Below are 25,902 nucleotides of genomic sequence, written 5' to 3'. Positions count from 1 at the left end.
ATCACCGTCAGTGCGCACAGTGACAGCTCAGGACGCTGCCAGAGCCAGAAGTAGTGCAGACCCCGGGCTCCGGGAACAGGTAATTATAAAACAGGGGATGGGGCAACGGCGGTGGTGGTTGGATTAGGGAGGACCCCAGGACAGACAGGGGGGGGGGGAGAAGCGGATGGTGGCGGTGGTCTCTGGCCCTGCAAAAGCCGCTGCAGTTCATTGATTTAAAGCGCCCCCTTTAAATCATTGATCTGCAGCAGCTTCTGCGGGGCAGGGTGGGCGTGGGGGGTGGTGGGAAATAACCGATAACTTATACCGGAATATCAGTATAAATTATCGGCTATCGGCCTGAGAAGTCACAGATTATCAGTATCGGCCCTAAAAAATCGATATCGGTCGATCCCTAGCCCTCGGCCACCCTGGTAACATCAGGCTGTATCTGCTTGGTTGGTATCTGGCTGAGAATAAAAATACTGTACGGGGAACCCTATGCGGTTTTTTTTAATTATGAAAAAAAATGCATAGGGTTCCCCGTATTTTTATTCACAGCCAGATACCAACCAAGCAGAAACAGCCTGACATTACCAGGGTGGGCAAAGACCATTGTTACTGGCTTCCCCAGCCTAAATAATGCCAGACTGTTACCGCCTAGTCCCAAGAGCGCCATTTATGATGCTCCATGCCTGTTGGTACCGGCTCTTACCGGTACCCCTGTGGTGGTAGGTACCAGGGTAATAATTGGGGGTTAGCGCTAGCTGTTTTTGGGGCTAACGATAAGCCCTGGCTTAGCAATGGACTCCGTCTATAAGACAGCTTCCACTACTAAGCCTGAAAATTCAATAAAAATAAAAAAAACACAGCACATTGGAAAAAATATTTTATAAACCCCCCCCCCCCCACAGCCCTCGTTAGCCATTTTATTTAAAAAAAAATCCAGTTCATCTGCCGTAATCCATCGAATCCGCCGTAATCCTCTGCATACACGCATGTGTATGCTGTATACACATTGCAGGCCCACTGTAAGTTCTTGCTGGGCAGTAGATATAGAATGTATATCTACTGCTCAGCATCAGCTGTTCTCCCGGCTCTGTAGCCTTGAGCACCGCTGAGTCCCAACATACACATCAGGATGATCACAGCGGGTGTCAGGAGTGACACTTGCTGTGATCTGTTCCTTACTGCAGGTACTACTGCTCCCAACATGGAGCACACTCTGCTCCATGCTAAGAGCTGTAGTACCTGCATTAATAGACAGATGACAGCGAGTGTCACTCCTGACACCCACTGTGATTCTCCTGTATAATGTATAGATGCGGCTGGCCGGTCTTCTATGGTCCCCTACACTGACGTATATATACACCTATTCATATTTCCCACAGAGAGTTGTGATTGGCTGGAACCATCTGGCCAATCACAGCTCTCTGGGGGAAATATGAATAGGTGTATATATACAGCAGTGCAGGGGACCATAGAAGAGCGGCCGGCCGCATCTATACATTATACAGGCGATCTGTCAATTAGTAGAGGTACTACTACTCGCATCATTGAACAGTGTGTTTCATGCTGGTAGTAGAAGTACTACCTAAAAAATGTTTAAAAAAAAGTTAAAAACACACACTACATTTTTATTATTGTTGGCTACATTTTTAATGCCCTGCCCGCACACATAAATTGATCCATGTTTAAAAATTAATAAAAAAGATACATTTTGTTAAATACAATTTTTTATTTTATTTTATTTTTTAATGGTACCCTACAAAATTTTTATAAACAACAACAAAAAACGTGGTCTCAAATGGCTGTAGGTGCTCAACCCCAAATGCAGTTGTGCATATATACTGGGGGAGCAGATCCTGCCCTTGTAGTCCATTGCTAGGGGCGATCCCCAGCATAAAAATGCATACAATGGAGGATGCCTGCAGTGGACTACAAGTGCCACAATAGAATCCTACACCAGGTAAATGGTGTGAATGTGTAACAATTAGAATACAATACAGAAATGTAGGTGCACTACTGTGGTAGATGTATACAATGACATTGGCTATCCCTCAACACTGATGTTAAAATTGAGACATTCGCCAGTGTATCCTTATATTAAGGACACACCAGAGCCCGCACACAGATGGCACGGGACCTAACGTTAACTTACCTGTGCGTAATAAGCAAAAACCAGGGGAAGGAAGTTATTAGAATTTTTTCTTAAATAGTATTTTTAGAAACATTTTTACATAAATTTTTAGTCCCATCTGGGATAACATCTTTTGTATAGTACACTACAATAAAATGTATGTATAAAACCGCCTAAATGGGTCACTATTGACCGCCGCATCAATCAGACTTAATACTGATGCTGGCCACAGACAACGGCTCCCACCTGCCATGTGTGCTAGTTCTCAGCACTTGCTGTACATGCATGCCCATTGTTGAGAAGGGGTTCACAATTAGCATTTTATACGCTGATTGTAATAAAAAAAAAATATTAAAGTAAGATTCCTCAAATTTATTAGTGCAAAACAGTAAAAATGGTTACCCCAAATAAAGGAACTTCTCCCGGTAGTTGGATAAGGTTCTTTTAATGCAACGCGTTTCGACCCAGAATTAGGATCTTCATCAGGCAAACAGTACATACAAGCACAAGCTAGTTAAATACATGTCTTAATGATCACTTCCGGATCATAGGTAAACACCGCGTGCAAAAAATGCAGGTAAACAGCTAGGTGGATAAAGCTGTATGCGACAAGATAAATACATATGAAAACATTAAAAGAAATATACAATAAATTAAAAAGTGTTCAAATAAATTACCATAACAGTAAAATTTTACACTGCAAAAAGCATACAATAGAAGCATCCCTCGTAAGCCAGGAATTTACTGAATAGTACTGCTATTAAAATCATTGCTAGTAGATGGCAGTGTTTCTATGGAAATTACTTTCTGGTGTAATATAAATGAAGAACCACCAGGTGGCAATCATCAGTATGCTGTGTATGATCATCAGATAGAAGCAAAATTCTGACAATGCAATCTGATTATGTGAATTATGTTATTCAGTGGTCATGTTCTTTTCAGTATGTTGGGCGAACGACTCAGCCCCTACATAACAGGTTGAATAAACCATAATATCAAAACTACACTGCTAAAAAATATAAAGGGAACACATCCTAGATCTGAATAAATGAACTAATTGTATGAAATACTTTCGTCTTTACATAGTTGAATGTGCTAACAACAAAATCAAACAACAATTATCAATGGAAATCAAATTTATCAACCCATGGAGGTCTGGATATGGAGTCACACTCAAAATCAAAGTGGAAAACCACACTACAGGCTGATCCAACTTTGATGTAATGTCTTTAAAACAAGTCAAAATGAGGCTCAGTAGTGTGTGGGCATGCTCCTGATGAGGTGGCGGATGGTCTCCTGAGGGATGTCCTCCCAGACCTGGACTAAAGCATCCGCCAACTCCTGGACAGTCTGTTTTGTAACCCGGCATTGGTGGATGGAGCAAGACATGATGCCCCAGATGTGCTCAATCGGATTCAGGTCTGGGGAACGGGCGGCCAGTCCATAGCATCAATGCCTTCCTCTTGCAGGAACTGCTGACACACTCCAGCCACATGAGGTCTAGCATTGTCTTGCATTAGGAGGAACCCAGGGCCAACCACACCAACACATGGCCTCACAAGGGGTCTGAGGATCTCATCCCGGTACCTAATGGCAATCAGGCTACCTCTGGCAAGCACATGGAGGGCTGTGCGGCCCCCCAAAGAAATGCCACCCACACCATTACTGACCCACTGCCAAACCGGTCATTCTGGAGGATGCTGCAGGCAGCAAAATGTTCTCCACGGCGTCACCAGACTCTGTCACATCTGTCACATGTGCTCAGTATGAATCTACTGTGAAGAGCAAAGGGCGCCAGTGGTGAATTTGCCAATCTTAGTGTTCTCTGGCAAATGCCAAATGTCCTGCACAGTGTTGGCTGTTGACGTCGGGCCCTCATACCACCCTCACGGAGTCTGGTTCTGACCATTTGAGTGGATACATGCACATTTTTGGCCTACTGTAGGTAATTTTGCAGGGCTCTGGCAGTGCTCCTCCTGCTCCACCTTGCATAAAGGCGGAGGTAGCGGTCCTGCTGCTGGGTTGTTGCCCTCCTACGGCCTCCTCCATGTCTCCTGATGTACTGGCCTATCTCCTGGTAGCGCCACCATGCTCTGGACAGTACGTTGACAGACACAGCAAACCTTCTTGCCACAGCTCGCATTGATGTGCCATCCTGGATGAGCTGCACTACCTGAGCCACTTGTGTGGGTTGTAGACTCATGCTACCACTAGAGTGAAAGCACCGCCAGCATTCAAAAGTGACCAAAACATCAGCCAGGAAGCATATGAACTGAGAAGTGGTCTGTGGTCACCACCTGCAGAACCACTCCTTTATTGGGGGTGTCTTGCTAATTGCCTATAATTTCCACCTGTTGTCTGTTTGTCTAATGACTTATAATAGAATGTTTCAAGTCACTAAACTGTAATATAGTATTTAAATACACAGAACCATGTTCTGTACCTTGCTATCTTTCCTCTTGTCCTCTTGCTTCTTGTCATCAGAGAGTCTGCATTCAGTGTTCCCTTCAGCTAGAAGAAAAAAGCAAAACACTGGAATTTGCAATTTTTGTCAAAAGTAAGTAAAAATACGGCTACATGTATACATATTCGGGGTTATCTACTAACGTGATCCCGACTCTTTTTTCTTGGGCGCTAGAATTTTACAAAACTCTCCATTTTACAAGAAAAGGGGCGTCGTCTTTGAAGAAAGTGGCTGAGATCCCGACAGTTTTGAAAAATCCCAACATATTTACTAATGTTCCCATATAAAAAGTGGTGGATTTGAGCTCTGAAAAACCCAACAGCTCAGAGCAGTTATAAAAAACAAGCAAAATGTAGGGAAAAGTGCAAAACGTAGGAAAACATTAGTAAATACCGTGGAATAATACCAGTTGGGTATCAAAACTCACAAAGAAAAGTATACTCAACTCTTATTAAATCACCCCCATTGTGCGCACATAGTAGACAACCACTTTCCCATAGACTCACACAGGGGGAGATTTATAAAAACCTGTCCAGAGGAAAAGTTGCCCATAGCAACCAATCAGATCACTTCTTTCATTTTGCAGAGGCCTTGTTAAAATTTAAAGAAGCGATCTCATTGGTTGCTATGGGCAACTTGACAACTTTTCCTTTGCACAGGTTTTGATAAATCTCCCCCTATATGTTTAAAAATGCATCTGCTGAGAAGGTACCGTATATACTCGAGTATAAGCCGACCCGAATATAAGCCGAGGCCCCTATTTTTACTCCAAAAACCCAGGAAAAGTTATTGACTCGACTATAAGCCTAGGGTGGGAAATACATCATCCCCCCCCATGTAATCATCCAGACCCTGTCATCATCCCCCCCCCCTTCATCATCACCGCCTGTCAATCCCTTCATCAGTGGTCTTCAACCTGCGGACCTCCAGATGTTGAAAAACTACAACTCCCAGCATGAAGACCACTGGTGAAACCTCTGGAGGTCCGTAGGTTGAAGCCCCCCCCCCCCCCCCTTTGTTTTGTGCTCACCTCCCCTGGGCGGGAAGATAGGGTGAGCTGGTCCGGGCCATCTATGCTGTCTATTTTCACCCGGGGGGGGGGGGCCTCTTCTCCGCGCTTTGGGCCCCGCCCAAGACTAGTGACGTTGCCTTGATGACGACGCATAGGGACGTTGCGCATGAACGTCCCTGTGCGTCGTCGTCAAGGCAACGTCACTAGTCCGGGGCCGGGCCCGAAGAAGAGGCCCCCCCCGGTGTAAATGGACAGCCCGCAATGACTAATCCTCCCCACCGGACGGTCCTGCAGCATAGATGGCCCGGACCAGCTCACCCTAACTTCCCACCGAGGGGAGGTGAGTACAAAACAAAAAGGGGGGGGGAGGATGGATGATGACGAAGGCCGCAGTGTTCTTCAACCTGCGGACCTCCAGAAGTTTCAAAACTACAACACCCAGCATGCCCGGACAGCCGATGGCTGTCCGGGCATGCTGGGAGTTGTAGTTTTGCAACATCTGGAGGTCCGCAGGTTGAAGAACACTGATGAAGGGATTGACAGGCGGAGAGTTCACTCGAATATTAGCCGAGGGGGGGCGTTTTCAGCACGAAAAATCGTGCTGAAAAACTCGGCTTATACTCGAGTATATATGGTAACCATTAATTCATTCATCTTGAAAGAGCAAGCATTTATGGTGTACTTTGTATGCTTTTGGTACTTCACATAAACAAATTTATACTTTGCTGTGTGAAAGGGACCTTGCTTTTACAATCTCTACAATTTCTATTCACTAGCTGCATAAAGATTTTTTCTCCTAAGTTTGGAAGCCAGGATGCAGCATACATACAGCAGTGTGCGGAGTTTGCATGGCAGTGCATAGAATTCATACACTTCCATAGTTTGGATCCAAGAAGCAATGTTTCATCCAAAATCTACAGCAAGGGTGTATGTACAATAGTGGCAGGTCTTGTAACTGCGGTGGGGCCTATGGAGAGACCCCACCCTGCTTGGTTGTATTCCTTTTACGACATACGGTGAAACTCTTCACTCCAGGGAACTACATGTCAACAAATGAATGGAGGGAGTATTGACCAATGGATCATGGAAAGTAAGAGAAAAGAAACATCAGACCTTTCTGTTCTATTGGGCAAAATCAGATACCATAATACGAGGAACATTTCCATATTTGCTATGGGGACCCCTTTCTTCTATGTACACTACTGTCCACCAAACAATTACTCTGTATGAAGTCATAGGCATACTTAGGATAGGGCCACAGGGGGACATTTGTTGTATGGTTGTGGCCGAGCTGTCAATCACACCTAGTAGAAGTGGTTACAGTCTAGAGCAGTGGTGACTACCTGAGCATGCCGGACCCCGGAGACCACTTACAGGGCATAACTATACAGAATTGGACAATTTTAAAACTCCTTGGCCCAGTGTAGTTTAGTTTTCTTTTCGGGTTTTGATTCCCGACAGGTTTAAAAAAAAAAAAAAAAATGGTATTATGTTATGCACTTTACCCTACATTTTGCTTTTTTTAGTTGTGGGGTCTTCCACAGCTCAAATCCACTACATCTTCTTCTGGCTTTCTAAGTAAAATGGAGAGTTGGTCAGGATTTTGAATTTTTTGGCACAAATTCTGGTCGGCTTTACAATAGTAAATCAGGGCCATTGTCTTCACCAGCGAGTATGCCAAGGAGGACAATGGGTCATGGTGAAAAATCTGATTTTACTCTATGTAATGTGTTGCCCCCCTTTTACATGTGGTAAAATCTGATGACAGGTTCCCTTTAAACAGAAAATGTAAGAAGCAGAGACAACAAAAGTATTGCTACAAGAAGTTTTAGACATATATGAATACCTGGGGTCCTTCTAGTTACATTACTGATGACTGCTGTTTCATACTTTCTCAATGGCTTAGTAAAGTTTTCTGTAACCTGCTCCGCTCCTCTGACAAAGCAAATGGGTATGTCATTTAAACCTGTGAACAGTGAAAATGCATTTTTAAAAAGCATTCCTATCGTTTTTTTTTTTTTTTTTTTTTTTTTTAAACCTGCATTGTTTTATTAGTTTAACCCTTAATAATGCTGGCAAGGGGATTTTTCTGCTCTCACTGTTGTTATTGAGCCCCTGAGAGTTACTTCCGTGGGGCACAGCTTTTTCTCATTTATTCCATTTCGGGGGGTGGGATCAGATCCAGGCTGTTTTACAGTAGTACACACATACAGTTACTTCCTCCCTGACATCGTCAGCCAATCACAGCACATCCCATTACATACTATTCTCTGCTGTGCCATGACAAAGTGTTGGTGAAAGTGCAACTGGCTCCAGAAAGTTAAACAGATTTGTAAATTACTTCTATTAAAAAATCTTAATCCTTCCAATAGTTATTTGCTTCTGAAGTTTTCTGTCTAACTGCTCAATGATGATGTCACGTCCCGGGAGCTGTGCATTATGGGAGAATATCCCCATAGGAACTGCACAGCTCCCGGGACGTGAGCAGTTAGACAGAAAACAACAACTCAACTTCAGAAGCTAATAACTATTGGAAGGATTAAGATTTTTTAATAGAAGTAATTTACAAATCTGTTTAACTTTCCGGAGCCAGTTGATATATAAAAAAAGTTTTGGCCTGGAATACCCCTTTAACAGACTGGCAGTGTGCTGGGGGATGATATATAGTACACTACTAAAAATGTCATGTTAGATGAGAAGGAGAGTTACTGATGCAGTGGCTTTGCAAGGTTCAGAAAGGAAATAAACAGTAGCAGCCTAGAAAGGAAGGGTTACACAAAGCACTGCTGCTGCTGAGAGGATTTACCTTGCATTGCAAGTGTAGATCCTTTGGACACTTACAGATGTCTCTTGTCTCCAGCACAGAACCAGAGGTAAGCACCACTACCACTTCCTGAAATTTGTCTTCCTGAGACTGTAACTAGAGATGTGACAATAGGCAGGGGATAACAGATTGCATAGAAGGGAGACACCTAGTGGCTAAAATGTGTTTTTTTGAAAATGTTGGGAATCATATAGGCTATTTATTGGAGAAAATGAAAAGTGCCCATATAAGTTGATGATTTTATTAGATTTTAAGAAAGTACTTTATTGCTGAGACAACATAAAGCACGACATGTTCTGCAGTTCCATTATCCTGATGCTTCCTGAAATTGCTAAACTACCCAAATGGACTAAACTTTAAGGGGTACTCCAGTGGTGCCATAAAGTTAAACAGATTTGTAAATTACTTCTATTTAAAAATCTTAATCCTTCAAGTACTTATCAGCTGCTGTAAGCTGCAGAGGAAGTTGTATAGTTATTTCTGTCTGACCACAGTGCTCTCTGCTGACACCTCTGTGCATTTCAAATCAACTGGCTCCAGAAAGTAAAACAGACTTGTAAATTACTTCTATTTTAAAATCTTAATCCCTCCAGTACTTATCAGCTGCTGTATGCTCCACAGGAAGTTCTTTTCTTTTTTTAATTTCTTTTCTGTCTGACCACAGTGCTCTCTGCTGATTCCTCTGTCCTTGTCAGAGGTGTCAGCAGAGAGCACTTTGGTCAGACAGAAAAGAAATTAAAAAAGAAAATAACTTCCTGTGGAGCATACAGCAGCTGATAAGTACTGGAAGGGTTAAGATTATTAAACAGAAGTAATTTATAAATCTGTTTTAAAGGGGTACTCCAGCCCTAAGACATCTTATCCCCTATCCAAACGATCCTCGCTCTGTGCAGCTGAGAAACGGGGGTGCTGCAGGAGAGATAGCGGGAGTCCCCAGCGGCGGGACCCCCTGCGATCAGACATCTTATCCCCTATCCAAAGGATGTCTATGGACGGAGTACCTCTTTATTGCGGCTGTTGCTTTTGAAAGTACCATCTACCTAAACATTTTTTTTGCAGTTGTCTTATTCTTCTGCTTTATATTCTTATTATCACTTAGGATTGTGTTTTAATTTATTCGTTGCTTGATATAATGCTACTTGTGCATGCCGTGACAACATACAATAAGAGGCCACATAGTAGGATTTCTCACCTTTTATATGAATAACTCTTTTCGTATGTGGGATATTTCGAGGCTCCTGATAATGTTCTTTGGATGAAACAGATGACGATTTATTTATCCTATGGCTCAATTTCGGTAAAGGAGCGGTCGGCTGAAAGCTTCTTCTCATGCTTATTCTAGTATTTTCTTTTCTTTCCCCAAAATGAACATGTACACGAGACTAGATGACAATTGTTTCATGAAAATAAGTAAAAAAAATAAAAAATTAAAACAGGATGGTTAAGTAGTTGAATAATTGAGTTGGTACCTTTTAAACTTACCCTAGTTGATTTAGAGAAAGGTAAAATACACATGACTAGGGCTTTATTCACACATCATTTTTTTTTAGCCTCAATTTAAGCTGTAACTAAATGGACCAAAATAAAATAAAAAACAGTTTTTAACTGTTTACTGCAATAGTATAACATCCAGAATCATGAAAACATTCTTTTCTAATTAATAGCACCCATTCATGATACTTGCTGGGCATCCTATGGGTGTTCATTTCTTGATGGCCGGTATCAAATTAGGTAAGAGAAAAAAAATCCCTGGATGAATAATTTTACTGTTTCTTATGAATGATCTCTAATGATGATCTCTTTTTATAAGCCTCTTTTGTTAAAGGGTTCCCTGCAAAATGCTGTGGCTACAAGGTACTTTTTTTTTTTTTTTTGGGCAATTCCCAAGCAGCTGTGACCCAACAGTTTTACGAAATCTATCTTTTGGGTTGCAGTGCATTTAAAAAATTGTAAAAGGTACTACTATATACATTAGTGTCTACATAAAAGTAATTTGTTTAGTACCATAGTATCACTATGTGGTCATACATTTGATACTTACCGTATACATCTTTTTCACTATTATAATTGTATAATGTAAGTACTGAAAAGGCAATTTAAACCCATATATATATATATATATATATATATATATATATATATACACACAGTGGTCCCTCAAGTTACAATATTAATTGGTTCCAGGACAACCATTGTATGTTGAAACCATTGCATGTTGAGACCAGAACTCTATGGAAACCTGGTAATTGGTTCTAAAGGCACCAAAATGTCATCCAAAAATAGGAAAAAGTGAAAATTAAAGAAAAATAAGTAGATAACTAATACAGATAAAGCAAATCCTTACATATATTTACATACGTAAATCACTGTCTATGTCAGTGTTTCCCAAGCAGGGAGCCTCCAGCTGTTGCAAAACTACAACTCCCAGCATGCCCGGACAGCCGTTGGCTGTCCGGGCATGATGGGAGTTGTAGTTTTGCAACAGCTGGGGGCACCCTGCTTGGTAAACACTAGAGATGAGCGAACTTACAGTAAATTCGATTTGTCACGAATTTCTCGGCTCGGCAGTTGATGACTTATCCTGCATAAATTAGTTCAGCTTTCCGGTGCTCCGGTGGGCTGGAAAAGGTGGATACAGTCCTAGGAGACTCTTTCCTAGGACTGTATCCACCTTTTCCAGCCCACCGGAGCACCTGAAAGTTGAACTAATTTATGCAGGATAAGTCATCAACTGCCGAGCCAAGAAGTTCGTGACGAATCGAATTTACTGTAAGTTCGCTCATCTCTAGTAAACACTGGTCTATGTAGAGGACAGGAGCTTCTTCGGGGTTCTGTACAGTACAGTGTCCTAAAAAAGCAAGATGGAGTCGCCCTCACCTGGTGTCCAAAGGAGCAGGTAACCCTGGTACAGGTAAAGTGAATATCCATTCTGATTGGTCGGTTCTTCCGGCCATTGACACATTTCACAGATCTGGACTGTCTGTAGCATTGTATGTTGAGTCTGGTTTCAACTTACAATGGTCCAGAAAATTGTACCATTGTATGTTGAAACTATTGTATGTTGAGGCCATTGTAAGTTGAGGGATCACTGTATATATATATATATATATATATATATATATATATATACACATATATATATATATATATATATGTAAAAATAAAAAATACAAATGGCTTAATATTTAAATGTATACTATACTTGTCAATTAGAATGCATATTTTGTACATTCTACAATATTAGCAATGATAATCATGATAAAAAAGGGCATCTATTTAATAACTAATACTCACCTTGTGTGTAGAACCCGGGGATAGTTCTGAGAGAATAAACAACTTGAATAGAAATAAAATAGAAAACATTAAGGCTTTGAATCTGATACTGCTGTGTTCCACTTCCCAAATTAAACTTATGTTACAGTAAACCACCCTATTGTCCTCTTGTATTTGTCAATCATTTAGTCATCTCATCTTACTGCACCAGTCACAATATACAGGCTTTTCCATCCAATGAGGTCAGGAATACTATAATAGAAAGCTAACTGCAGACTGCTTAATTTGTCTCCAATAAATCAATAGTGCAAGCAAATGTATATTGTTACAAAAAAAAAAATTTTTTTCTTTTTACCTGGATAATGCACCAATTGTTCACAAACTCTGCACTCTCAGAAAAACACTGTAGTGGAAAAGAGGCTGTCAATAAAATTACTTGGAAAAAAAAGTCTTATCTTTACATAACCCTTTGTCTACCACTATCGCCCCTATGTTGATTTCCTGTGGGGACATAACGGTGTATGTGAAAGTAATCTTGTAATATCTATTGTGATGATCCGTCTTGGGGATTAGCTCTGGGATCGTCCTGGACCACGCCACAGGATGCGTTTCTTCTCAATAAACCAGCAAACAAACGCTTATAATGCAAATCTGGCACCTTGCCAGTTTTATTAGACAGGTTGCTGGGAAAGAAATAAACAAAAAGCAGGAACAAAACAAAATCCTAGACCGTCTGGTCACTGACTAAACAGATCAGCTTGTCCTGACTAACAACCGCTGAGCTTCCCTCAGCCGGTTAAACATATGTCCCCTGCAACCTTCTACTCACAATTCATGTCACTCTCTTTGAGCCCCTCATGGCTCGGGCTGTGTACTCCTCAGCAGGCTCTGTCTCTTCCCTACAGCCCACATGCTGTCTCCTAGGAAGAGCCCACATTAGACTGAGTCTCCATCTCATATACACCTCCCTTCCCTCCTGCCTCATTACTCAAGAAGCAGGTGAGAGCTTCTGCAGGGTGAGCCAAGGAAATACACCCTTTCCTTGCCACACTGCCACATATCCCCCCCCCCCACCCTTTGCTCAGACCACCGGGAAGGAGCACATGTATTTGAAAGGTAGAAACCATCTGCCTTTCCTTTCTCTTGGACAACTTTTGTCCAACAGTCTCTAAAGTCCTTGACTTTTTTCTTCCGGACTTTTACCAGCAACCAATTGCAAGTCTCTCGGTCACACCTCTCCAGTTCCAGGTTCTTCACCCTGGTGTGGGCAGGGTTCTGGAAATTAAGGAGTGAGAGGACTGATGCTTCTAACCTTTGTCTTCTTCTGGCTTGCCGGACCTCTGCCTCTGCTTCAGAGAATCTTTCGGCCTCAGTGGCTTCACCAACCACTGTCTTGTTCTCTGTACCGTCAGAGGACCTCTGACACGGGTCCATCTCGGTTTCAACTTTAGAGGACTTCCCACCTGGTTTCACCTCAGTCTTGACTTCAGTGGATTTCTCACATGGTTTCACCTCATTCCTTCCAGATTTCTCTTCAGGGGCACCAGCTTCCTCAGGTTTGGCTTCAGAGTCTTTGGCTCCTTCAGATTCTTGTGTAGAATCAGCTTCTACTACTGCAGCTTCTTCAGGCTTACTCTTCTCTTCACCTGTAGCTTCAGTTGTGCCATTCTCTTTACTCACAGCTTTTGAGGTTGACTCTAGTTTGGCTTCTGCTTCAGAGGATTTCTCTGCCTCAGCATTACCTTCAGAATTTTTGGTCTGCTCAGGTTCAGAGGATTTCCCACCTCTCTTCTCCTTAGTCTCCACTTCAAAGGATTTCCCACCAGGTTTCAGCTCAGTCCTAGCTTCAGGGGACTTCACCTCAATCTTAACTTTAGAGGACTTTTTGGCATTCAGAGAAAGCATAACTGTATCCTGTAACTTCGGCCCCAGAAGCCTTTCTTGAGCCAATTCCGCCATATCTTGGTCTCTGCTCTCTTTTAGGACTTCCTGGTCATCTTCCTTTTTCTCACATTTTCGCAGCTTACACTGGAGCTTAGCGGACTTCATCCTCTCACTGTCAAGTAACTCTGTCAAGTCCTTGACAGTATCTTCCGAAGACAGCAATTGTTTCCTCAATTGTTCATTGTCCACCAGCACAGCCACCTGCTCGTGGAGTTGCGCTCCCAGAAAAACCAAGGCAGCTATGTGGGACCTTCTGCACGTTTCGTTCTGCACTTCCAGGCTCTCTTTTAAGATCTTCATGTCATCTTCCAGCTTTATATATTTCAGCTGCTCACTCTTGAGCTTTGTGGAGATCATCTTCTCACTGTCCAGCAACTGTTTCTTGGACTTCACTAACTCATTGATAGATTTTCCACTCTCACCAATCTGTTCACATAAATCTGAGATCTCCTGTTGCAAGTTCTTGTTTTCATGTTGCAGAGTCTCAACTTGTTCCAGGGCCTCCTCATACTGCTAATGGAGCAAGTCATTGTCATGACGAGCAGATTGAAGAGCATGTGCAAGGGCACTCTTCGCCTTGACTTCCTCCTCAAGTTGTCTCTTAGCTTTAGAGACACTCTCCAGATTGCTGGCAAGAGCTTCAGCTTCCATCTTCATTTCATTCTTCTCTTTTTCTATTTTTTCCATGGCTACCAGGCTAGCCTTCTGATCACTCCGCAGAGCCTGATATGCACCATGTAGAAGACTCACTTCTTCTTCCTGGAATGACATCCGCTTGGCCAGACTCTGCACTTCACTCTCCTTGCTGGTCACAAGACCCTGGGAGCGGGACAGTTCATCCTGCAGAGCCACGAACTCACTTCTGTGGTGCTCCATGACTTTTTCCAGCTGAAGCCTCGCTTCTTGCTCTTTCTTAAAGTCAGCAAGTGATTTGTCCTTCTCCTCTGTCAAGCAATGTACCTCTTTTTCTTTCTCCAACAACTTCACAGAAACCATCTGCAGGGTTTCTTCCAGATTCTGGATCTGCTCCAGTTTTTTCCCAAGGCCAGCTCGTCTTTTCTGAGACCATTTACTGACAGTGGTCTCCTCACTCTCGCTGTTAGACCTTGAGACATCCTCTGGTCCTCTGTCAGACACTCGACCCAGCTCTTCTCCATCTCTAGATGAAGTCTCCCCCTTTTTCGGGGTTGCGGCCACTTGTGCCTCATTATTATCATCCACAACAGGTGCCACTGACACCTGGCACTCTTCCTCTCCCACCACGTTGACAACTCTGGAGACTCTCGCTAAACACTCCCGTTGGACCGGCAATCCCTTGGCGGTAAGTTTGTTGCCCCTAGCAACAACTTCAATGGCTCTTGGCACCAGCGAGTCAGGGAGATTCCTGATCAGTTCCTCTGAACTGTCTCTCGGCTTCTTGGCAGACTTTTCTTTTGTCTTGTCACAGTCTCCTTCACTTAGGTCTCGGTCTGTGACCGTAAGTGCAGCCCCCAGCTCCACTGGTACTCTCTTCCAGAGTTTTGGTTTTTCCGCAGCCATCTCCGTAGCTTCTATTCCAGTCACCACTTTAACTTGACTCGCGGACTGTTCTGAGCTCCCCTAGTGGTCTGGCACACTCCCACCTGACATATACCTAGGGTCTGCTGACACTCCCCGTCCTCAGTCTCTGCTGAGTTACTGTCCCCTGCTATGTGGTGAAAACCAAGTGTGGTGAGCCTATCAGGTGTTCCTGCTCTAGTCACCAGACTATCTTCCCACAACTGCTGAAAAAACAGAAAATCCTTCCCCAGTACTACTTCATATTCTAAGGTAGGCTCTATTGCAACCTTGTGACTTATGGTACCATAGGGAGTAGAAATACACACATTAACTGTTTTATAACCCCAAATACCAGCTTGTATAGACACTATAGCGGGGTCTGGCTTTCTGCAGCTGGTCTTTACCAGACTTATTACATATTTTGGATCTAACAAAACCATCATCTTTTTACCTTCTATTTCCAGCTCACACAGGTTTTCTTTTGTCCTGCGAGAGGTGGGAATAGAACTCTTTACATCAGAACACATTAACATAAGTGTTTCAAGAAAAACATTATCAGCCTGCATGGGTTCACAATATACAGCACCATTCACACAGTCCAGTAGAGACCCCCAGTCCTCACTCCTTCCGGAACCTTTGTGTGCGAACTCTCAGTTGCACTCTCAGCATCCCACAGCTGCCAGAAATACGGAAAGTCTCTGCCCAGTACAATTTCCACTGTAAGTTCCGCACATACCTCCATCATATGGCTTACTGTCCCAAAACATGTATCAAAGGTAATTTGAACAGTCTTACCGGGCTCAGGGCGGGACTTCACAAATGGAATTATTTCTGGCATAATCCGAGATACAGTCTGGCAACAATCCAAGTCCACCCACAGTGGTATTCTGCCCACCGACAACTTACGGGACCTCGGCTTCGTCTTGGCGACCACCGGTTGTGGCCCACGTCGGTTGCTCCCAGCAACAGCCTTTCGAGGTTGTCCCATTTTCTTGAAAAAAATTCTCGATCCGTTGCCCCTAGCAACGCTCCTCCACAGACACCAAACTGTGCTTGAACTCCTCTGCTGGGCTCCTCCGACTTGCAATCTTGCAGGGGGGTGCTCCTAGCAATGGCTCCTCTCCAACTCGCCCGTTGGTTGCCCTTGGCAACAGGTTGCCCGCATCCTCCACCAAAATGTGACGATCCGTCTTGGGGATTTGCTCTGGGATCGTCCTGGACCACGCCACAGGATGCGTTTCTTCTCAATAAACCAGCAAACAAACGCTTATAATGCAAATCTGGCACCTTGCCAGTTTTATTAGACAGGTTGCAGGGAAAGAAATAAACAAAAAGCAGGAACAAAACAAAATCCTAGACCGTCTGGTCACTGACTAAACAGATCAGATTGTCCTGACTAACAACCGCTGAGCTTCCCTCAGCCGGTTAAACATATGTCCCCTGCAACCTTCTACTCACAATTCATGTCACTCTCTTTGAGCCACTCATGGCTCGGGCTGTGTACTCCTCAGCAGGCTCTGTCTCTTCCCTACAGCCCACATGCTGTCTCCTAGGAAGAGCCCACATTAGACTGAGTCTCCATCTCATATACACCTCCCTTCCCTCCTGCCTCATTACTTAAGAAGCAGGTGAGAGCTTCTGCAGGGTGAGCCAAGGAAGTACACCCTTTCCTTGCCACACTGCCACACTATGTGTAGGAACTTGTGCATGTGTACGGCAAGTGGACTAGTTTGGGGGTGAGCATAACTCATTTGGGGCCTTATGTGAAAGGTGTGTCAAAGTGAGTACAGGAGCAGAGTACCCCTTTATATTCACAGCCCAAGGTCATGTGTGCAGGAAATACCAGAGAGGGTCGAGGCACATGAACCTATTCGTGATCAAAAGTAGTGGTCGCGGTGTGCAAAAGTGTACTAAAGGACTTTTTTGCGGTGTGTTATGTTGTTAGAAAAAAAAAAGTACGTGAGTATAACGTGCAGTGGCCAAGAACCGTGACAGCAATGTGCTGCAGATTGCTGCTTACTGTGTTTACTGCTAAATATGTATTTTCCATAGCACACTATTATAGAACACCACAGCAACTGTTATTATTGCAGGGTGTTGTATGGTGTTTTAATATGAATATACTGGTTGAATATACTCTGGACATGTCAGGCCCGCAACAGTATCTTCCTGTGCACCCCTTTGTGACCATTTAGTGCTTACTGATCACTAGAGGCTGCAGAGGAAAACGCTACAGTGCTCTAGTGATTGCTAAATGGTCACTAGAGGGCAAACAGCCATATATCAGAAGGAATATTCAAAAAACACCTCAGCATGGGGCTGATCAGCCAGGCATACAGTGTATGCATGGCCGCTTAAAGGACATCTGCAGTGTTACAAACACTTATCCCCTATCCTCAAGATAGGGGACAAGTGTTTGATCGCGGGGGGTCCCAACGCTGGGGCCCCAGGCGATCTCCTGTACGGGGCCGCGGCTCTCCCGTGCAGGGGGCGTGCCTGCCGCAGCATGACGTTGCGGCCGGCACGCCTCCTCCATACATCTCTATGGGAGAGGCGGGGAGGCACGAACGCTGCCTCCATAGAACTGTATGGCGACGGGGAGGAGACCTCTAGGTCGATGCTACGTGCCTTAGCGCTCACCATGAGCGCTTATGGTGGCGCCCCGTTAGGGAGATCGGGGGGGTCCCAGCGGTTGGACCCCCCAGCGATCAAACACTTATCCCCTATCCTGTGGATAAGGGATAAGTGTAATGCCACTGCAGTTGTCCTTTAAGGAAACCTAAGTAAGGCTGGGTTCACATCATGTTTTTCCCAATACGGAGCTGCATACGGCTGGGGGGAGCAAAAACCGGGCGCTCCCGTATCCCTGCAGTATGCGGCTCATATGTAATTCATTTCAATGAGCCGACCGGTTGGCTAATTTTTCCCCGTATGTGGTTTTCCACCGGACCTAAAACCGTAGTCAACCACGGTTTTAGGTCTGGTAGAAAACCGCATACAGGGAAAAATGAGCCGACTGGTTCACTCCGGTCGGTTCATTGAAATTAATTACATACAGGCCGCATATGGCAGGGATACGGGAGCGCAAGATTTTAGCTCCCCCCAACCGTATGCGGCCCCGTATTGCGAAAGACGTGATGTGAACCCAGCCTAAATCACAAGAAATTCTGATTTAAAGAAATCAGATTTCATATATTTTTATGAATTAACCCAAAAACAGGGTAGGGTGTGGCTCACTGGACTATACAGATAACTGAGGTTACTGCTGTGATCTTATACCCAAGGAATAAAAAGTAAACTAAGAACACCAAAGATAGCAGTCCTCAAAGTTATATGGAAAAATATTTATTATTAATTCCTACCACAATTGACAGGGAAAAGAACTGCAGGGCCCTTGCTGTCTATTCACAAATAAATATAAAAAATACTCATTAGGATACAATTTGGTATACCTAGATAGTATTGCTATATATATTGCAATAATGTAACCTGCAAAGTAAAAATGGTATATATAATAACAAAAATATGTTAACACTTCCCTAATATGTATGTCTCTCACTCAACAAGTGAGGGATTAGTATAGAAGTGTTACGGACCAGAGCGCCCGCTGCTTCTGCCCGCTGTTACTGGGTCCCGGCGTCTCCCAGTCAGATGCACTGACCGGGAGCGCGGGTCCCACAGTAGCAGAGACGCGGCTAGCGTGGCGGCTGGTCCCTGCTCTGTCCTCCCGTGTCCCGGCACGCGCGGCCCCGCTCTCTAGGGCGCGCGCTTGCCGGCTTCAGTAAATTTAAAGGGCCAGCGCACCGATAATTGGCGCGCTGGTTCCACACCTTCCACTGGTCCTTCCCTATAAAATGCACCTGCCCCTTCCTGCCCTTGCCGGATGTTTGTGCTCTAGTGCCTTTGAGAAAGCGTTCCACACTGTGTAATCTGCCTTGCCTGTTGCCGTACCCTTGCTACCGTCTACTCGCCTTTGAATCCTTGCCGCCTGCCCTGACCTCTGCTACGTCCGACTACGCTCCTGCCTGCTCCCTGTGTACCACGCCATATCAGCCACCAGTGAGGTCGAGTTGCTACTCGGGGATACGACCTTGTGGTTACCGCCGTAGCAAGTCCATTCCACCTTGCGGCGGGCTCTGGTGAAAACCAGTAACCACTTAGAACCGGTCCATTGGTACAACCCGCGTCATCGCCTCACTGGCCTAGAGGATCCGCTACCAGTCCTGCCGGTTCCTGACAAGAAGAAGTGTTTCCCAGATAAAGATAAGAAACAAAAAGATGTAAAATAGAAAAAATTAAATTCTATAATGCACTAGAATAGATAGAGGACTACGAGTCTCATAATCCCCGTTAATAATCAGCAAAGTCTCTCCATTTAGTTTAGATGGTAAATGCAAATAGAGCTACCATGCAGGAAAAAAATATTAGTGCAGCATAAAATGGAGGACTATAAGTCCCATAATGCCCTTCTGGCAGTGAGCAAAATCCCTCTGTCTGATTGATATAACAGGTGAATGTGTAACTGGTAGCCAAAGTTGAGACACTTTTAATGAAATAACACATCACAAGTATATGGTCTGTAAGTCCCGTAATGTTCGTTGGTTTGAATATTAACTTACATTAGCTTTTTGCAGCTGGTGCTGGGTTGGGCTGCAGGTACCGAGTGCACGTCTTAGTGGAGTCTGTAGTTCCCGTGCAGATAGTGGATGAATCAAATCTGGGCAGCAGGTATGTAAGCTGATTCTGGGCGAGTAGCGGACAACAACAGCGTCCTCGTGGTTAGAAAACAGGCATTGAAGTATACCTAGTAGCGATGTGGTTATGTACCTTTAATAAATATATTAAAGGTACCGGACGTGTTTCAGGGCAATGCCCTTTCTTCAGCAGTATAGTTAGTAAGATATTCATGAAGTGAACAGATAATATATATAAAGGTAAAGTGATTTGATTGGACATCATATTAAAAGGGGTACTCCGCTGGAAAACTATTTATTTTAAGTCAACTGGTACCAGAAAGTTATACAGATTTGTAAATTACTTCTATTAAAAAATCTTAATCCTTCCAGTACTTATCAGTATGCTGTTTACTACAGTGAACATTCTTTTCTTTTTGAATTTATTTTCTGTCTGACCACAGAGTTCTCTGCTGATTCCTCTGTCTATGTCAGGAACTGTCCAGAGCAAGAGCAAATCCCCATAGTAAACCTATTCTGCTCTGGACAGTTCCTGACAAGGACAGAGGTGTCAGAAGAGAGCACTGTGGTAAGGCAGAAAATAAATTAAAAAAGAAAAGAACTTTGTCTGTAGTAAACAGCAGTTGATAAGTACTGGAAGAATTAAGATTTTTTAATAGGCATAATTTACAAATCTGTTTAACTTTCTGACACCATTTGATTTAAAATAAATTGTTTTCCACCGGAGTTTCCCTTTAAGGCAAAATATAAAGCCCGTACTGGATCCGAACTGAAGATGCAAATAGAATGAATTACCACCAGATAAATGAAAAACATGGAAAGCGAGATAAACATGAAAATGAACATGAAAATAGTAGAGAATGAAAATGGAATTTGAAATGAAAATGAAAATAAAACTAAACATAAAAATAAATATACAATGAAAAAAAAATAGATAAAAAAATAAATAAATTATAATATGTAAATAAAAAACAGTAATTAAAAAAAAGGAAAATAAAAATATGAGATTAGAGAATATACATCATCCTGTTGAACTACATATGAAGAATAAGTAATATTTGGTACACATGAAAAATAAACAATAATTAGCAGCAAAAGATGAAATTATACAGTATTTTACAGTAAATGAATAATAAAATACATTGATATGTTGAATTCTGAATCGACTGGCTTATCACTAGTATTCACCACTTCACTACATTCAGTTAATTAAAATCCGTAAATCCTGCACAGGTACGAGCCATATAAGGCAGCATACTGTTCTGCCAATTTGCCGACATGTACAATAAATGTAAGCCACATTCAGATGTTAACCAAAATACTCCTTCAAAGTAGGCATCTGAAAGAAGTTTAACAGTACATGGCACTGTTACACTACTCTGATTTATTGATCTGCTACTTACTTCTCCCATGCTTTTTGTACTAAATACTAAATATTCCAAAGCATAAAAAAAGTGTAAAAAAATAAAATAAACGTGAAAAAAAAAGTGTCCAGCCAATACACTTGTAGGGGTGTGGTATTGTTCTGACAGCTCCGATCCTTTGCAGGCATGGAGTGGGGTCTATAATTCATATAATGATGCCCTAAAAGCCAAAGGGAACGCCTCTCCTTCTTGGTCCTACAAAGTGGTCAGGCAACCAGCTATGGCCTAAGTAGGGGTACTGCCCAGCCCAGGACGAACAGCGTGATAAAATTTGGACACATTTCCTCCATTTTAAAAGCGACAAATTTGTGGGGAAAAAAGCTTATCGCTATTTTTTTCCACTGATTTTGAAATCATTCTAGCCACACAATAAGGCTCAATGTAGTCACTTTTGCCCTAGGTGAATACTTTAGGGGGTACAGTTTTGAAAATGGGGTCACTTCTGGGGGTGCGGTATTGTTCTGACAGCTAGAATGCTTTACAAGTGGAAGTGCCACCTATAATTTGTATAATGAAATCCTTAAAGCCAAATGGTGCTCCTCTCCTTTTGAGTCCCACCATGTGACCATGCAACCAAATATGGCCTAAGCGGGGGTATTACCGAACATGGGACGAACAGCGTAATAAAATCTGGGGCGCATTTCCTACTTTTCAGATGCAATGTACAAAAAACATGTCCCAAAAATAATGCATTTGTGGAAAAAAAGCAAATTAAAAAATTTCCACTGACTTTGTAACCATTCCAGCCACACAAAAAGGACTCAAAGTACTCACTTTTGGTCTAGGTGAATAGTGTTGAGCGGCATAGGCCATATTCGAATTCGCGAATATTCGCGAATATATGGACGAATATTCGTCATATTCATGAATATTCGCATATTCGTAATATTCTCGTTTTATTTTCGCATATGCGAATATTCGCGTGTTCGAAAATTAACATATGCGAAAATTTGCATATACAAAAATTAGCATAAGCGAAAATTCGCATATGTGAACATTAGCATATGCAAATTTTCGCATATGCGGAAATTCGCACACCAGTCTCACACAGTAGTATTAGAGCCTTCTTGCACCATATAAGCTCGAAGGGATGATCACTGTGAAAAAAAAATAAAAATTTTAACGAATATTCGTAATTACGAATATATAGCGATATATTCGCTAATATTCGCGAATTCGCGAACATGCGATATTCGCGAATAAAATTCGAATTGCGAATATTCGCGAGCAACACTATAGGTGAATACTTTAGGGGGTGTAGTTTCCAAAATGGGGTCACTTATGAGGGTTCTGTATGGTTCCGGCAGCTAAAACCCTTTGCAGACATGAAGTGCGGCCTATAAACCATTCGGACTAAAATGAAGCCCTGAAAGCCATATGGTGCTCCTCTCCTTCTAGGTCCTGCCACGTGGCCAAGGAACCAAATATGGCCTAATTGGTATTTCCAAACACGGGCCGAGCAGCTTAATAAAATATAGGGTGCATTTCTTTTAATATCAGAAGCGATGTACAAAAAATATGCCCCAGAAATGATGCATTTGTGAAAAAAAGCTAATTTTGAATTTTTAACACTGACTTTGTAATAATTACTGCCAAAAAACTATGGTGTTAAAATACTCACTGTACTAGAAAATAACTTGAGGGGTCTAGTTTTAAAATGGGTCATTTAGGGGGGGGGGTGTTCCTATGTTCTACCATCTTCAAATTTCTGCAAACCTTGCATAGCACATAAAAAAAGATGTACTTTTCAAATTTTTGAAAATTTCAAGTAAAATTGTTAGGCTTCTAATTCATTTAAAATGTTAAGAAAAAAAGAAAAAAAAAGAAATGCTTTCAAAATAAAGTAGACATCTGAAAGTATAAGTTTCATAAACTATTTGGTCAGTAAGTATAAATATATGGAACTATTAGTGTTAAAATAGCATTTCAAAAAAAAAATTCATGATTTTTTGCATTGTAGAAAAAAAACTAAAAATTATATCGGCTTACTTTTACTATGTACACGAAGGACAACTTGTGCCAAAAAATAGTCAGAATTATCGTGATTGGCAAAACGTTGCCAGAGTTATTCTCTCATAAAGTCAGACATCCCCAATGTGAAAAAAACAGGCCTGGTCTTTAACCTCTTAAGGACGCAGCCATAGCCATAGCCAGCCATAGCCAGCAGGGGTGAGGTGGCAATGGATCGCCCTGATTCGTCGGCCGGTTTACCGGCCGCCCAATCAGGGCACCTGCTGCGGGTGTCACTCCCGCAACCCGCTCCGCCCCTCTTCCGGAGGGTGTGAGCGGGTGCGGGAAGTGGACCCCAGCAGCTGGGAACCCCGATCCCTGGCGTCCCTGTTGGGATCGGGGCCCCAGGAGCGGCGGCGAGGGACTGACCTGAAGCGGCGGCTTGAAGCAGTAGGAGGTGAGTGAGAGCCTCCTGCTGTTGCTTAGCAACAGCTCCCAGCATGCAAAAAGGGCATGCTGGGAGCTGTAGTTATGCAACAGCAGCAGGCAGACCACCACAACTCCCAGCATTCCCTTATGGGCATGCTGGGACTTATAGTTTTGCAACAGCTGGAGGCACATTTTTTCTATGGAAAAGTGTACCTTCAGCTGTTGTATAACTACAACTCCCAGCTTGCACAAACAGCCAAAGTGCATGCTGGGAATTGTAGTGGTGCATCTGCTGGTTGCATAACTACAACTCCCAGCATGCCCGTTGGCTGTCGGTGACTGCTGAGAGTTGTAATTTTGCAACAACTGAAGGCTAACTCAGTGTTTCACGACCGGTGTGCCTCCAGCTGTTACAAACTACAACTCCCAGCATGCACCGTACATGCTGGGAGTTGTAGTTTTGCAACAGCTGGAGGCACACTGGTTGTGAAACACTGAGTTAAGTAGCAAACCAGTGTGTCTCCAGCTGTTGCATAACTACAATCCCCAGCATCCCCAGCCAAAGTAGTATGCCTCCAGCTGTTGCATAACTACAAGACCCAGCATGCCCTTCCGCTGTCCGTACATGCTGGGGGTTGTAGCTTTTGCAACAGCTGAAGGCACACTGGTTGCAAAACACTGAGCTTGTTACCAAATTCGGTGTTTAACAACCAGTGTGCCTCCAGCTGTTGCAAAACTACAACTCCCAGCATGCACTGATAGACCGTACATGCTTGGAGCTGTAGTTTTGCAACAGCTGGAGGCACACTGGTTGTGAAACACTGAGTTAGGTCACAAACTCAGTGATACATAACCAGTGTGCCTACAGCTGTTTCAAAACTAAAACCCTCAGCATGTACAGTCTGTCAGCGCATGCTGGGAGTTGTAGTTTTGCAACAGCTGGATGTTCCCCCCCCCCCCCCCCCCCCCAATGTGAATGTACAGGGTACACTCACATGGGTGGAGGTTTACGGTAAGTATCCGGCTGCAAGTTTGAGCTGCGAGAAACTACTGTGAACCCCCGCCCGTGCGACTGTACCCTAAAAACACTACACTACACTAACACAAAATAAAATAAAAAGTAAAAAACACTACATATACACATACCCCTACATAGCCCCCCTCCCCTCCCCTCCCCAATAAAAAAGAAAAATGTCTGGTACGCCACTGTTTCCAAAACAAAGCCTCCAGCTGTTGCAAAACAACTACTCCCAGTATTACCAGACAGCCACTGACTGTCCAGGCATGCTGGGAGTTTTACAACAGCTGGAGGCACCCTGTTTGGGAATCACTGGCGTAGAATACCCCTATGTCCACCCCTATGTTAGTCCCTAATTTAGGCCTCAAATGCGCGTGGCGCTCTCACTTTGGAGCCCTGTTGTATTTCAAGGCAACAGTTTAGGGTCACATATGGGGTATCGCCGTACTGGGGAGAATTTCTGGGGGTATTTTCTGCTTTTACCCTTTTTAAAAATGTAAAATTTTGGGGAAAACAAGCATTTTAGGTAAAAAAAATATATTTTTTTACATATGCAAAAGTTGTGAAACACCTGTGGGGTATTAAGGTTCACTTTACCCCTTGTTACGTTCCCCGAGGGGTCTAGTTTCCAAAATAGTATACCAAGTGGCTTTTTTTTGCTGTTCTGGCACCATAGGGACTTCCTAAATGCAGCATGCCCCCAGAGCAAAATTTGCTTTCTAAAAGCCAAATGTGACTCCTTCTCTTCTGAGACCTGTAGTGCGCCAGCAGAGCACTTTTCACCCCCATATGGGGTGTTTTCTGAATTGGGAGAAATTGGGCTTCAAATTTTGGGGGGTATTTTCTGCTATTACCCTTTTTTAAGAATGTAACATTTTTGGGAAAACAAGCATTTTAGGGAAAAAAATTTTTTTTTTACATATGCAAAAGTCGTGAAACACCTGTGGGGTATTAAGGTTCACTTTACCCCTTGTTACGTTCCCCGAGGGGTCTAGTTTCCAAAATAATATGCCATGTGTTTTTTTTTTTTTGCTGTTCTGGCACCATAGGGGCTTCACTTTTCACCCCCATATGGGGTGTTTACTGAATCGGGAGAAATTGGGCTTCAAATTTTGGGGGGGTATTTTCTGCTGTAACCCTTTTTAAAAATGTAAACTTTTTGGGGCTTCCTAAAGGTTATATACCCCCCAAAAACCATTTGTCGCTCCTTCC

At 43.2% G+C, this 25,902-nt stretch overlaps 1 protein-coding gene across 1 annotated transcript in view; it reads right to left on the bottom strand.

Moving 5' to 3' along the window:
- Positions 1-7,445: 7,445 nt before the first annotated feature.
- LOC130275781 (inter-alpha-trypsin inhibitor heavy chain H3-like) overlaps positions 7,446-25,902 on the bottom strand; it is a 145,118-nt gene continuing 126,661 nt past the window's right edge. Inside the window, exons 21-23 of the transcript XR_008844898.1 lie at positions 11,714-11,755; positions 9,612-9,801; positions 7,446-7,561 (exon numbers count right to left, since the gene is read on the bottom strand). The gene's annotated coding sequence lies outside the window, so the exon portion shown is untranslated. The remainder of the gene's footprint in view (positions 7,562-9,611; positions 9,802-11,713; positions 11,756-25,902) is intronic.

The sequence above is a fragment of the Hyla sarda genome, chromosome 6 (genome assembly GCF_029499605.1).
Source record: "Hyla sarda isolate aHylSar1 chromosome 6, aHylSar1.hap1, whole genome shotgun sequence".
NCBI lineage: Eukaryota > Metazoa > Chordata > Amphibia > Anura > Hylidae > Hyla > Hyla sarda.
The sequence above is the reverse complement of the archived record's forward strand: the minus strand, read 5'-3'. Positions and strand labels throughout refer to the sequence as shown.